Here is a 16240-nt window from a genome sequence, read left to right as displayed (position 1 = left end):
TTGGCCGTGATAATATGTATTATTTGATATAGATATCTATGTATTATATGATATTATTTAGATATAGAGCAGAGCTCCAGGACTGTAACGCAAGTGTTGTACACTTCCTTGTTATTTGGATAACCGTTCTGCTGTTGGTGTGATGGCGCGTCGGACTCTCGTCTCTGGTATTTCTACAACGAGACTCGTAGTGAGGGTTATCTCAGCCATGGTTGAGAATGAATTGGGGGAAAGGAACTTTGGCTTTGACTCCCTGAAGTAGGCTACATGAACCACGACATGGAGGAGAAAGGGATTGTTGGCCGCGAATGTATCCCGCTTGAGCCCTGCTTCCCGCCGCCTCGGCAGCGGTCAGCGCTAATCACCGCATCCTGAAGCCGAGGCGGTGGTCCATCGGCAGCGAGGCTCCGGCGGGAGACGACCGCGGTCAACAATCCCTTTCTCCTCCATGTCGTGGTTCATGACTTCAGGGAGTCAAAGCCAGAGTTCCTTTCCCCCAATTCATTCTCAACCATGGCTGAGATAACCCCCACTACGAGTCTAGTTGTAGAAATACCATAGACGAGAGTCCGACGTGTTATGCGCCATCACACCAACAGCAGAACGGTTATCCAAATAACAAGGAAGTGTACAACACTTGCGTTACAGTCCTGGAGCTCTATATCTAAATAATATCATATAATACATAGATATCTATATCAAATAATACATATTATCACGGCCAAAAGCTGTGTGCACGTCCAGAAGATATAATGAATCACAAAGGACTTCGTCGGGTTCTCCGACGTCTCTGGTTCTTCCACTTCCACATCAATCTGTAGTAGACAGAACCGTGCGCTGCCTGCTGCCTGCTGCCGGCGCGAGGCACCACCGCCCGGCTGCCCGCTGCCGGGCGGTGGTGCTTCGCGGCGGTGGGGCCTCGCGCCGCGGCAACCGGCGGCAGGCAGCATGTCGCAGTTCATGTACTTCGATGTTGTTCTGCCATTGCATTCAAAATTCTGTAACTAGCCTGTTACTACGAACTAAGCAACTACCATACACGTATTAGCATTTAGCACTAGCTCAATCACGACTCCTTCAGAATTCTTGTGGGTGGTTACGAACCAACCAAGTGGGCAGGGCCATGAATAATAGTTTGACAACGCTACGTCACAGTGTCACCTTATCCAGATTGGCTCATTTCTTCTGCCTTTTTCCTTTCATTGCCTATTGCATTCAGCAGACACACTGCATAGATTTCAAACTTACCACAGCTCACAAACTTATTCAGACCTATGTTATTTAACAAACAACAGGAAAAATGTGATTTTAATGGCATGGGCTCTGATATGAGTGCAACACTGTAATATAAGGTTGAGAAAATACCGTACATTAAAAAAAAAATTGCATTACAATTACACACGGTCACTTGGCTTTTTTAGCCAAGTGTGTGTGTGTGTGTGTGTGTGTGTGTGTGTGTGTGTGTGTGTGTGTGTGTGTGTCCTACTCCTGAACAGCTCTATGGTTTCACATCACTGTCATTGTGAGCATCGGACTGCTGACTATTCTCCTCAACTCCCTGCACTTCAGTGAGTCTAAATCATATCATCCTGAATAGAATTACAACACAGTATAATCATATCAATGATTGTATTGATAGCAATGATAATGTTAAATATTGTTTTTGTTAGATTTAGTGATAATAATGGGATTAGCACACATACACCGCATACACACACACACACAATCCAGCCACATGTGCACGAACACACACGCACACACACAGACACTGCACACACGGGCGCGTTGATGCAAACGTTTCAAGACAAGGGCAGCGCAGGACACCGCATACACACACGCCACACACACATGCACACATGCTATGGAGTGAGAATCATGCCAAAACCCCACACACACGAAAACGTGTTTTACTCACGCACAACGATTCACAAATACAAAACATCATTCACAAACTTATGCATTTTGCTTCAGAAACAATTACATAATGTTTTACACATACAAAGAAACATATTTCTTCAATTACAAAAAAATATCCTCCAAGTACAAACTAAAATCTTCCAAGTACAAAAAAGTCACGTGACAAACAAATGTCCTGTGATTCACACTACACAACAGCAGGTGGCGCTGTTGAGTCAGTTTAAGGCCGCCAGGACAATCTTTTTTCTCCCCAAAATCTTGTGTTCGCAATGATGTTCGCAATGATTTACTAATTACTACTTACTACCTACTCAATACTTGGCTTACTTCTCGAATCCTTAAATAATGATTCAGTAATACATTTGAGTAATCGACGTTCGGAAGCCCGCTCTTACTTAACCACCTCAGATGACGTGAATCAAATGACGTGTCAATAACCTACCGGCCGGGCGCCGTTAATAAATATTATAAATAAATATATAAACGTCACATTTAACGTCACAGTACACCTTCAACCTAAGGATTTGCGGGGCTCTGCTGCTGCGGCTCCCCATTTAGCGCCATTGCTTCCGTTGTTTTTTTGAATAGACGCAGTGCATTCTGGGGCAGTTGAGTACGTCTAGTAAGCTAGCGATGCTTACACAAAATCTTTCCGGAAGTAGAAGACATTCGGATACTACTCGCTTACCTAAAACTCGCTTACTACGTTCTGCTTACTCAATTTGACGTCATAGTTAGTAAGAGTAGGAAGCAAGTATGGTTTCGAACACACCCTTTATTTCATAGCGGCCAACCGTGTGTGGATGCTATGGAAAGCCAAGAAGGCCACTAACTGGCCTTAATATCGCGCAGTGAAATTGCTAAACCGCACGGAAACCGTACGGAATCCGTGTGGTTTCGCAGGAACAGCGCCACCTGCTGTTGTGTAGTGTGAAAAAGATTTTAGTTCGTACTTGGAGGATATTTTTTTTGTAAATGAAGAAATATGTTTCTTTGTATGTGTAACACATAATGTATTTGTTTCTGAAGCAAAATGCATTAGTTTGTGAATGATGTTTTGTATTTGCAAACCACACTGAGCGTGTGTGTGATTCGTTGTGTAGTGTAAAACACGTTTTGTGTTTGTGTGAATCGTTTTGCGTGTGTGTGGGGTTTTGGCATGATTCTAACTCCATACCATGCACGCACACACATGCACGTGCATAAACACACTGCACACACGCGGATGCAGATATTTCAAGACAACGGCAAGATTGAGATAACAGCCCCGCCGTCGACACACTCTCCCACCTGAGCCTTATGTCTATCATCGACACTTTTTGCAAAACGTTATTTTTCTTTAAACATTATCCACCTCCTTGAGCCTCCCGAAATGTCTTGTGATATTGAAATCCCCCCTCCCCCCTGCCGACTGTATTAGTTGTTTTATTTGTCTTATGTTTTATGTGTAGGCTATGTGTGACTGTAGGCTACTGCCGCCTGTCTTGGCCAGATCACTTGAAGAGATGTTTAATCTCAATGACGCATTCTTCTGTTAACAAAAAAAAAACATCTCTCACGTCAGGTAGCCAATGTACAATCTGCAATGTAGCCCTCACAACCCCCCCCCCCCCCCCACAACCCCCCCTCACAACCCCCCCCCCCCTCACCCCCCCCCCCCCCCTCACAACCCCCCCTCACAACCCCCCCTCACCCCCCCCCCCCCCCCCCCCCCCCCCACACACACAAGCCCATGCTTTAGTTCACTATGGTTAGGTAGGTTGCTGCCTTAGCTGTTGTAACATGAACACATTTTTCAGCTGTTTGTTATTATTATTTCCAACTAACCAATAGTAGTTGCCATGCATTTTTTTTAGTATCAATGCACTTTGAGACCTGAATAACAGTAAAATCTGTTGAATGATCAATCTGCATGCATAGTATACAACACTTTATATGAAACAATTACCCCTGTAACCCAACAGTTAGCTGAACATGATATGGTCCCGTCCTTCCACTCCCTGTTTTCTCACCCTGTTTAAACAAGAAATCAACTGCATTAGTCCCAGTGTTTGTGCTATGGGAAATTAAAGGTCCCATGGCATGCTACTTTATGGATGCTTTAATGTAGTTATTAGTGGGCCCCAAACACAGTATTTGAAGTCGTTCCCGAAATTCAGCCGTGCTGCAGAATTACAGCCACTACGAGCCAGTCGCACATTGAGCTTTCCCCAAATGCGCCGTTTCTGTGTCAGTAGCTTTAATGCAAATGAGGAGGAGAGAGGCGGGTCAAGGAGGAGGGTGGGGGTGTGGCCTTGAGCAGCTTGCGGCCACGGTACCATGCGCTCTGATTACAGTGGATGATTCAAAATGGCGAAGCATACAACAATCAATCCCTTTCTCCTCAATGTCATGGTTCATGTACTTCAGGGAGTCCAAGCCAAAGTTCCTTTCCCCCAATTCCATCTCAACCATGGCGGAGATAACCCCAACTACAGTCTGGTTGTGGGATTACTAGAGACGTCAAAGAACCGACGTTTTATGCGCCATAACATCAAAGCAGAATGGTTATCCAAACTACAAAGCGCCGTGTGGCGCTGGCATGGACGTAGCACATTGTCTGATTGGTGGGCCGCATTGTCTGGGCGGGCCAGTCAGAGAAAGGGGAGGTAACCTGGCCCCTTATGGCGCCATATGGGGCCACATTACAAATCAGCACGCCTGAGCTTCCATTTATTTTAAAGGCGAGCAGGATACCTAGTGCTCGTTTTACACCGAACGCAAGTTTTAGCCACTGGGAGACGATAGTCAGGCTAGGGGACCTCATATCAATGTTAGAAAACCTCATAAAGGGAGATTTTCATGCCATGGGACCTTTAAGCAATAAAACACGCTCTCCGGTATCGTTCGCGACGCCCTTCTTCTTCGTCTTTTCTTCAATTTGTCTCTAACTCATGCTCCAATCTTTCATTGATCGAAGCTTTGGATGTTGTGAATGCAACGGAATATAGGATGCTTCGTTGCAGTAACATTTCAGATGATGGCGATGAGTTCTGCCCGTTCTGCCTCCGTGCTGTCTGCGGTCAAACCAAAACAAACTGCAGTGTCAGCGGCCGCACTTATCCCGCCTCTTGCGAACCTAGACCGTACGTCATATCCCGCCCCTTGCAAGTCCACCCCCCCTTGATTCTACTGATGTCTGAACGACATCGATGTCTGCATTAAAGCATCAAGTGTGAATCACCCTCAGGGTCTAATCTTCTGATATACAAATGCTGCAAACTTAAAATTATCATGCTTGCTTCATAAAGTAATGAACATATTGGTGAACCAATATGTTATTTATTGTAACATTGTAGGCAAAATGTTATGATATTATACGTTCAGAAATTTGATACATTATCGACCAGGGTTTCCATATTATAGCTTTGGGTTTTAGTAGAGGTTGAGCGCGGGCAACGGACACACGGACACTCTAGTCTTACTTCTATATAATAGCAGGCCTGTCCGACCAGTTACTGAAGTTGGTCAGTGCGCAGGTGCCAAGCAGCCTGCAGCTCTCACACACACACACAGCACACGCAAACGCATGCATAAACCCCAAGCACGAACATGCACACTGCATATACTCACCGCACACACACACCTCACACACACGCACCTGTCCACGAACATACACGGAAGCACAGACACACACACACACAAATACGCACACACACACGCGCTTGCACACAAACGCACGTGCACACGACGCACGTCAAGACAAAGGCAGCGACACACTCGCCCAGGTAAGAGGTTATGTTTTTAAACATAACGGCTCCGCCATCGACACATGTGCAGGTAAGAACACACACGCACGCGCACACACCGCAGCGAAACTCGCCCAGGTAAGCTGTTATGTTTTTAAACATCTTACTGCTATAGAAAAGCAGGCCTGTCGCACAAGTGATGGAGCGTTCACACCAAACGCTAAGGGGCGACATGAACTGTGCGTTCACACCAAACGCTAAGGGGCGACATGAACTGTGTGTTCACACCAAACGCTAAGGGGCGACATGAACTGTGTGTTCACACCAAACGCTAAGGGGCGTCATGAACTGTGTGTTCACACCAAACGCTAAGGGGCGTCATGAACTGTGTGTTCACACCAAACGCTAAGGGGCGACACGATTCCGTACGCGTTGACGTGGTTTTGCAGCCCCACACTTTTGCTCGAATTGAAATCTTTCAACTTTGCCGCGACATTCGCGTGATGACAGCCAATCAGCGTTCAACAGCATGGCCACTGAGTGGCGTAACGTAACAGCCAATCAGCGTTCAAATAAAATGATACAATTAAATATATAATATTACGGCCAAAAGCTGTGTGAGCCTCCGGATGGCCGTAGCGTGTAGGAGGGCTTCGAGAGGTTTATTTACCGGCGTTGCTAGGGTTACCGGTCTTGTGTTTTCCAACGGTTTATTAGCGAAGGTATCTAATAAATCGCGGTCTAATCAATACTTTATTCACTGCCTCTTCCGTGGTCATTACGATATTATGGATCGACTGCGTCTGGTTCTGCGCCGTCCCTCCCTCTTCCACAACAGGTAAAGACATGCTACGGTGGTTATCTCGGCCGTGGTTGAGAATGAATTGGCATGAAGCTCCGTTGGCGGGCAAAAGATGCTTGCTTCATAACGTGAAGAGAAAATTATTATGCTTGCTTCATTACGTTATAGCTGAACCTAAATGTTATACGTTGTAACATTATAGGCAAAATGTTATCATATTATGCACTCAGAAATTTGTTACATTATCGACTGGGGATTCCACATTATAGCTATGGGTTTAATTACAACTAGAGGTTGAGCGTGCAATGCTCAACCTCTAGTTGTAATAAAAGCAATGATAATGATCATTATTGTATTTGTTAGATTTTGTGTTAAGACTTTACTGATACTAATATGAATAATTGTAACAATAGCAACGATAATGATATTGATAACTGTAGTTATTGCTATTTTAATTAGTATTAATATTATGGACTTTGTGGTTGGTTGGCTGTGGGTCCTGTGATGTTTAGAGACGATGTCGTTCTGTTTTAGAGCTCATATCTTCTGTATTCCTCTGTCCTGTCCTAGACTCACCGTCACCCTGGAAAGAGGGGAGAGAGCACTTACTGGATGAACTCGGTGAGGGTTTTATCCAAGTTATTAAATCAATCGCGTCATTAACATTCATTTCCAAAAACACCCTCTGCTTCTGTGATTCATGTTGTGGTCTACTAAGGTCAGGTTTCTATTGTCATCTATTTAGGTCATGCTTCTATGTGGTCTGTTAAGGTCAGGTCTCAGGGTTGTGTGTCCGTACCGAAGACCGTAAGATAAGCAGTTATCTGTTTGTTCAGGATGTTCTCTTACATTCAACAGATGAATTGACACTTCAGGGCTGGATGCTTCACGACAAGAGTCTCTACCTTGTTTCTACTACTAAGAAGGGCTGGAGGGCCAGTAGAGAAGACTGTCAGAAGAGAAAGGCAGACCTGGTGGTCATCAACAGCAGAGAAGAACTGGTGTGTGTGTGTGTGTGTGTGTGTGTGTGTGTGTGTGTGTGTGTGTGTGTGTGTGTGTGTGTGTGTGTGTGTGTGTGTGTGTGTGTGTGTGTGTGTGTGTGTGTGTGTGTGGGAGAGACCAATTGTTTGTTTGTGTGAGTGATTAAGAAAGAGAGAGAGAGAGATGGAGAGAGAGAGAGATTGTGTGTGTGCGTGCGTGTGTCTGTGTACTTTGTGGTCATGATAACAGATGCTTTTACCTTTAGAACCAGGTTTCCAGGTTTGACAGCAGATTGATGGGTTCTTCCTGGATTGGACTGAGTGATCAAGAGAAGGAGGGGACCCTCAAGTGGGTGGATGGTACCCCCATGACCTCAAGGTAAGGCTGAAGACTCTATTCAGCAGCATCTCTTCTCTGAGAGTGACAGACTGACCTCCACTGTCTCCTCCTCATGGTTCTCAGTTGGAGACACGTTAAACCACGCGATGACGGCGGAGCAAGAGACTGTGTCGTAGCAGGGGAGGACGGCTGGTCTGAAGAACCGTGTAACAGACTGCACCACTGGATCTGTGAGAAGGTCCTAGACCTGGATCATCTGGAGGCTGAGCGGAACAAAGAGGGTCGGTAGACTTTGTTTGTGTTCATGAGTGGAGAACGGTTCCTCCTTTCTGTTGAGAGAATTGAAAGGTTGTTGGATGTGTTTAGGTCTACCAAGGTCATGTTTATATTTTGGTCTACTGAGGTCATGTTTCTATTGTGGTCTACCAAGGTCAGGTTTCTATTGTGGTCTCCTAAGGTCAGGTCACAAGGGTCAACCCTTTCTGGGTTCACTTGGACTAGTTTCTATTTGAGCTGCTGAACTGTTTTGCGTTCTTTTATGCAAGCTCCGACCGACTCGTTAATCTCTGCGCTGGAGTGACTTCCCGTCCCTGGGTAATCTTTGTAGACACTGCTGTGATACTCAATCATGTATAAAAAGGCAGGCGAGAATACTGGGTGTGAATCTCCTGGGTCGCCCTCTAATGGACAGGTGTTAGGAGAGAGTGAAGGGAGTGTCTGACGCTGCATCTCTAGATCCGTGTTGTAAGCGTTCACTCCTCTCCTCCTGGCTTCTTCAGGTTCAGTGATGCCCACGGAGGAGGAGGAGGAGGAGGCCCCTAACATCACAGAGTTCCACTCCTCTACCCACGTGTTGCCCGTGGGCCAAACGGCCCGCTACACCTGCCACGCCGGCGGCACGCCGGAGCCCACTGTAGAGTGGCTCTACAACGGCAGGCCCCTTGAGAGGGACGGCACAGACGACCAATCAGAGGCCTGGGTGGAGAGGGGCTTCCTCTTCATCAGAGGTGGGAGGTACGGTGTCAACACGGTCTGCTGCATGGCAAGCAACAGCGCTGGCACGGCCAATCACTGCGCTGAGCTGCTTGTCTTTGGTAAGTCCTGGATCCAAGGAGGGATGTTTGTTGTTGATGTATTCATAATATTGTTGTTGATACATTCATAATATTGTTGTTGGTATATTCATAATATTGTTGTTGATGTTTTCATAACATTATTGTTGAGGTGTGTGTATCTATGAATGTCTACAAATGTATATGTATGTATGTGTTCATATCTATGTATATGTACACTAGGGCTTTGACTTTTGCCCAAAAATCATATTCGAATTTCGTTTGTTTATTAATATTAATATTCGAATATATCTCATCTCATCTCATCTCATCGTCATCCGCTTATCCGGGGTCGGGTCGCGGGGGGAGCTGCTCAAGCAGGGGGCCCCATACTTCCCCTTCCCGGGCCACATTGACCATCTCTGACGGGGGGATCCCGAGGCGTTCCCAGGCCAGTGTTGAGATATAATCTCTCCACCTAGTCCTGGGTCTTCCCCGAGGTCTCCTCCCCACTGGACGTGCCTGAAACACCTCCCAAGGAAGGCGCCCAGTGGGCATCCTTACCAGATGCCCGAACCAGCTCAGCTGACTCATTTCTAAGTAAAGGAGCAGCGGCTCTAATCCGAGTTCCTCACGGATGGCTGAGCTTCTCACCCTATCCCTAAGGGAGACGCCAGCCACCCTTCTGAGAAAACTCATCTCGGCCGCTTGTACCCGCGATCTCGTCCTTTCGGTCATCACCCAGCCCTCATGACCATAGGTGAGGATAGGAACGAAGATCGACCGGTAGATCGAGAGCTTTGCCTTGCGGCTCAGCTCTCTTTTTGTTACAACGGTGCGGTAAAGCGAACGCAATACCGCCCCCGCTGCTCCGATTCTCCAGCCAATCTCACGCTCCATAGTACCCTCACTCGCGAACAAGACCCCGAGGTACTTGAACTCCTTCACTTGGGCTAAGGACTCATTTCCTACCCGGAGTAAGCAATCCACCGGTTTCCTGCTAAGAGTCATGGCCTCAGATTTAGCGGTGCTGATCCTCATCCCAGCCGCTTCACACTCGGCCGCCAGCCGATCCAGTGAGTGCTGAAGGTCACAGGCCGATGATCCCATGAGGACCACATCATCTGCAAAAAGCAGTGACGAGATCCTCAGACCACCGAACTGCAACCCCTCCCCACCACGACTACGCCTCGATATCCTGTCCATGTATATCACAAACAGGATTGGTGACAAGGCGCAGCCCTGGCGGAGACCAGCCCCCACTGAGAACGAAACTGACTGGCTGCCGAGGACGCGAACACAGCTCTCGCTTTGGGAGTACAGAGATTGGATGGCCCTGAGGATAGACCCCCTTACCCCATACTCCCGCAGCACCTCCCACAGTTTCTCCCGGGGGACCCGGTCATACGCCTTCTCCAGATCCACAAAACACATGTAGACCGGATGGGCATACTCCCAGGCCCCCTCCAGGATCCTTGCGAGAGTGAAGAGCTGGTCCGTAGTTCCACGTCTGGGGTGAAAACCGCATTGTTCCTCTTCAATCTGAGGTTCGACGATCGGCCGGACCCTCATTTCCAGCACCTTGGAGTAGACTTTACCAGGGAGGCTGAGAAGTGTGATACCTCGAATCGAATATTTATTAATAATATTTTGACCATTAAATGCCTTCAGTAAGTCCTGGGCTGAATTTGAATACTTAGTACATACTATTTCTGTTCAGTGTCTACTACTTGACCGTACTACACTTAACAGTGTAGTACGGTCTACAGCTATGCGTAGAACGCCTCTGAACGCTTCCGAACATCGCCGAAACTCCACCGGAAGTTTGGAGATGACGTGTCTCCTCTCAGATGCCGGCAAAATGACCTTGAAAAGTTACCTGTTTTCCGTCTTGTCATCGTTGCTATTAAATTAAAAATGTCTCTTTTTACTTAATTACTTACTTTTCTTTTTTACTCTTTTTAATGTCTCTTTTTTTCGCCGCTTTCTACAACGTCTTTCTAAGCCGCTGTTGGTGGTGTCGGGTCAGCCATCTCTTCTTCGTTCGTTACCAGACTCCGGTTGCATTGTGGGATAGCGTAGTGACCTACCGTTGTATACTGTGGCGGTAGCACGCATTCTTTAACGTTTTCCGTCCTACACAATGCGTACTGAGCATTCGAAACGCACTTTATTTGTGGCGTACTACAAAATGCATACTATAAGTATGAGTATTTGGATTCAGCCCTGGATTGGGTTTTGCAAGCTTTGTTTACCGGCGTTGCTATGGTTACCGGTCTTGCGTGTTCCAACGGTTTATTAGGTTTCTAATAAATCGCTGTCCAATCAATACTTCATTCACTGCCTCTTCCGTGGTCATTACAATAATTATGAATAGACTGAGTCAGGTTCTCCGACGTCTCTCCCTCTTGGCCTGCCCATAACAGGTTCCAATATTGCTAATACTGCCTAATATTTGTTCGTATTTTGATTTATTTTTTGATATTCTAATATATTCGAATCACGAAGTTCGGAGTCAAAGCCCTAATGTACACAGAGCGCAGGAGAACAGTACTAGTGATGATGATGATGATGATGAGGATGAAGAATGGTCCAGCAGCTCATCATGTCTGGTTCTCCCTCAGATGCCTGTGAACTCACACTGGACCCCAACACGGCCTACAGACGACTCTCTCTGTCTGAGGACAACAGGAAGGTGACGCTGGTTGGAGAGGACCAGTCGTATCCGGATCACCCAGACAGATTTGACTCCTGGCCCCAGGTGTTGGGTAGAGAGGCTCTGACTGGCCGCTGTTACTGGGAGGTAGAGTGGGAAGGAGGGGTTGTTATAGGAGTGACATACAGAGGAATCACAAGGAGAGGAGGGGGTCGTGACAGCGGGCTTGGACTGAACAACAAGTCCTGGGTTCTTTATTGTTCTGATGGTCGTTACTTTGCCCGGTACAACGGTACAGAGACAGCCCTCCCTCTCCGCCCCGCTGGCTCCACCAGAGTAGGAGTGTATCTGGACCGGCCTGCTGGCTCTCTGTCCTTCTACAGAGTGTCCCCAGGTGGAGGAGGGTCCTCAGACACACTGACACACCTCCACACCTTCTGCTCCTCCTTCACCCAGGAGGACCTCCTCCCGGGGGTGGGGTTCTGGGGGAGGAAGGGGTCCTCAGTGAGGTCCTCAGTGGGGTCCTCAGCGTCTCTGAGTCGGTTGTAGGAAAAAAAAAAGGGTGCGGGGATCAGTCAGTTGTAGAAAAATTGACACACACACACACACACACACACATACACACACACGCGTTCAAGCACACACACACACACACACGCGCACACACACACGCACGTTCAAGCACACACACACGTACACACTAGGCCTGCAGCGGATTCGAATTGTATCCGAATCCGTTCGGTTCGTTTACCACAGTTCGGAGCATTCTGGAGATCCGCGGATTTCGGTTTCATGAAGGCATTGCCTTATGTAGCGTATTTGGGGGTGGGAGGGGTCCCCAGAGGGGTCCTCAGTGGGGTCCTCAGCCTCTCTGTGTCGGTTGTAGAAAAAAAAAACATCAACCACCGCTCCCCCCCCCCATTTTTCTCCCGGCGGCGCCCCGGCCTCTGGTCCGGGGCGCCGCCGGGAGAAAAATGGGGGGGGGGAGTCAGCGGGGTGCCTCAGACTCAGTGCGTGTGCTTGCGTGTGCCGCCCCGCCACACGCAAGCACACACATACACACACATAAAAAAAACACATACGCACACACACATAGTCTCTCTCTCTCCCTCTCTCTCTCTCTCTCTCTCTCTCTCTCTCTCTCTGTCTCTCTGTCTCTCTGTCTCTCTGTCTCTCTCTCTCTCTCTCTCTCTCTCTCTCTCTCTCTCTCTCTCTCTCTCTCTCTCTCTGTCTCTGTCTCTCTCTCTCTCTCTCTCTCTCTCTCTCTCTCATATATTATTGTAATTGTACATAAAATACCTATTGATGGTAAATTTTAGAATATTTCCAGTTTTGGTCTTGAGGGCTCTGATATCATCATTTTTATCATAATCCTGATTTACAACCTGATTTAAAGCAGATTTTATATTTTTTTCATAATAACCAAGAGGTCTGTGGGATAATGTTGCATGTTGTAAATTACTTTAAACTGAATCTTGATTTTTTTGTGTTCTGTTGGGAACCAAGCGGCCGCAGAACATGTTCAGTTATTAAAGATACGTGCACACCTGTTGATGAAAGTCTGCTGCTTCTATTGTTTTAGTCCTTTGTTTTAGTGTTTATTGTGTACATGTAAGGGACTATTTTTGTGTCTTATTTGTTAATGAAGCATAATTTCAATAAACAACTCAGTGGATCCAACTGAATGTTCTCGTGTGTTCAGCCGATGATTTCTCGTTTTATTAGTGAATAATGCTTCCATAAGTGCCGTAATAATAATAATATATTAATCAGAAATTATTAATAGAACAACAAATGTTTGTCCGATATTATTCTTGGATCTCCTCCCTTTTTGTTGTGTGGGGGGGGGCGTGGCTTCTCCACTCTGTAGGTCCATGACTAGCCCTAGGCTAACGTCCTGCCCAACACTTTACCCGGGATAACGTCAAACTGTTGCCGTGGTAACGGGACTAAACACCAACCGCCGCAGTGTGGGCAGCTGGGGCTGGGGGAGGGCTGAGGGGGACGGGGCGCGCCACCCCTCCTCGTCCCAGCCGCCGGCGTGGCCGTCGACGGGCCAGACGTCGGAGGGCGGCGGAGGACGGGGTCCCCGAACGGCGCTCCAACGGCCCCCCTACGACGGATCAGGTGGGGGCCCCGAAGGAGGTGGTCCCCGACCACACCCCCAGGGCTCCTGCTGACTCTGGGGTCTGGCAGACGAGGGCCTTCGCTAAGGATTCTGGGGGTTCTCCTGTTCTAGGGGGTGGGACCGTTTCGGGGCCCCCCTGGGTCATTAGTGGTTGGTAAACTAATCAGGGTTCATGGGTTGGGGTTTATCGATGTCGGGGTGTGTTGGTGACTCTTGTGTTCATGTTGTGTTCATTGCACCATCACTGAAAGTGTTAGTGTGGTTGAATGGCGGCGTGTGTTCTAGTGTGTACCGTGCTGGTGTTATTAAAGGCAGCTCCGTTGTCCAGCGGTGTATGGGGCGCGGAGCTTCGGCCGACTGCTAAACCTGGGCTCCCGTCTCGTCCTTCACCTGCTGCTCGCCACAATATGATTGTTGAAGTTAAACGGATTGAATTATGGTACATTATTGTCTAGTGGGCTCATGTTTAAAAGGATTATGGTGGGATGTTATTATTTAAATGAGAAGTAAATGTATTTATAATTAGAACTAAGTTTAAGTAAAAAAAAACCTGAATAACATTAAGAATGATAAATAGTGGGAGAATTTATTTAACACTTTGATTAATTTAAGGGAAATAAGGCAATCATTTAAAAGAAAAAAATTCCCATCTGGAAGTCTCTGCCTTCCTGTGTTCAGCACTTGGGTCCCCACGTCCTGTTCCATAACAAAAACCTTCAATGGGCGCCTGGTCCTTCTCCCTTTAAACCCTTTATTTATTATAGATATTTGTTTACCATGATTTATTTTGTGTGTGTGTGTGTGTGTGTGTGTCTCTGTGTGTGTGTGTGTGTGTGTGTGTGTGTGTGTGTGTGTGTGTGTGTGTGTGTGTGTGTGTGTGTGTGAGACACACAACACATCCCTTTTATTTTATTTATTTATTGATCGTGGTATCACTTGCATTGGTTGATTGATTCACTAGATGTGTAACTTGTATTGACCCGTCCGCTGTGGGGGGCCCTCTAGGGCCCCGGCCCCTCTGGCCCCCACCGGCTCCGGCGCTGACCTGTTCCCCTTGGCTCCTCCTGGCTCCTGACTGTCCTGGTCCTGGTCCTGGTCCTTGTCCTGGTCCTGGTCCTGGTCCACCGGGTCCTGGTCCACTGTCCACCGGGTCCTGGTCCTGGTCCTTGTCCAATGGGTCTTGGTCCTGGTCCACCGGGTCCTGGTCCTGGTCCACCGGGTCCTGGTCCTGGACCTGGTCTATATATGTGTATCTGTGGTGTGTGCCTGCATATGGTGTGAATCTATACGGTGTATTGGTGTATGTCTGTATGGTGTGTGTGTGTGTCTGTGTGTTAACGTGTGTGGTGGTGGCCGATGACTCCAGCTAACCAGTGAATGAGTCTCTCTGGTCTCTTTGATGAAAGCTTCCTTCTCACTCCTCAAAGGGCCGTTCAGGATGCTGCCAAGTTATGGTTGCTATGGAGACGGTATCTCGCAGAGCGCACAGAGAGCAGAGGTTCTCGTGTGGAAACATCGCCCTCTGCTGTCCAAATCCGCTCACTACATACAGATGGATGCAAGATCACACGTGACTTGCTTTTCACCAACTTGACATCACACAGTAGTAACACACACACACACACACACACACACACACACACACACACACACACACACACACACACACACACACCAGGGGCGGATCTAGCCATTTTGGGGCCCTAGGCAAAATATAGACATGGGGCCCTCATTTTTGAAACACGTACACAAAACAAATAACCATCCCAATACTCTTAGAATCGCAATAAACCCATAGTGCACTGCCACTCAACTCTCCACAGTAAAATCAGTTTCAGATTGCTCCAGCCTTTGCCAAAATTACATGTTTATTACTCAAACAAGAGAGAGAGAGAGGGAGAGGGAGAGGGGGAGGGAGAGAGAGAGAGAGAGAGAGATTTCCATTCTCTGCCAGAGATACAAAATGATCTTGCACTTAACAGAACTAAAATACAAAATGGATATGAGTCTATGAAAACCACCATTTACATTTAAACAGGACCAATGAAAAGATTTTGTGTGTGGACAGGAATAACAGTGGCTGTGTGTGTGAGTGAAAGACAGGCAAAGCAGTGGTTCAGTGTGAGTGAGTGAGTGACAGGAGAGAGAGAGAGAGAGAGAGAGAGAAGAGAGAGAGAGAGAGAGAGAGAGAGAGAGAGAGAGAGAGAGAGAGAGAGAGAGAGAGAGAGAGAGAGAGAGAGAGAGAGAGAGAGAGAGAGAGAGAGAGAGAGAGAGAGGGGGGTGTTTAGGTGTGCAAGTGGTTAAGTTCTCCATCTTCAAATGTCCATTTTCCCTGTTGCCTTCACCATTTCATGTGAGTAAAACAGTGTGTGTGTGTGTGTGTGTGTGTGTGTGTGTGTGTGTGTGTGTGTGTGTGTGTGTGTGCAGGGCCGTCGGACTGCGGGGACAAAGGGGACAGTTGTGGGGGGGCCCAAGGCAGAGGGGGGGCCCATGACCAAAAAAGAAAAAAAAAAAAACCCCCCCCCCCCCCCCCCCCCCCATCAACAATCGCTCCGGAACCCCCCCCCCGTCAACAATTGCTCCGGACCCCCCCCCCCCCGGTCAACAACCTGGCGCAGGGGGGCCCATCAGTACCTA

General features: G+C 47.6%; 1 long non-coding RNA gene across 2 annotated transcripts; it reads left to right on the top strand.

Moving 5' to 3' along the window:
* The first annotated feature begins 1425 nt into the window (after positions 1-1425).
* On the top strand, positions 1426-7949 carry LOC115535302 (uncharacterized). Of its 2 annotated transcripts, XR_003974446.1 has the most exons (4): positions 1426-1568; positions 7018-7068; positions 7694-7806; positions 7891-7949. It is a non-coding gene; the product is annotated as an uncharacterized LOC115535302 (long non-coding RNA). The 2 variants fall into 2 exon arrangements; XR_003974445.1 differs by lacking the exons at positions 1426-1568; positions 7018-7068 and adding an exon at positions 7378-7448.
* The last annotated feature ends 8291 nt before the right edge of the window (positions 7950-16240 follow it).

The sequence above is a fragment of the Gadus morhua genome, chromosome 22 (assembly GCF_902167405.1).
Source record: "Gadus morhua chromosome 22, gadMor3.0, whole genome shotgun sequence".
Classification (NCBI taxonomy): domain Eukaryota; kingdom Metazoa; phylum Chordata; class Actinopteri; order Gadiformes; family Gadidae; genus Gadus; species Gadus morhua.
This window is presented reverse-complemented; position numbering and strand designations above follow the sequence as displayed.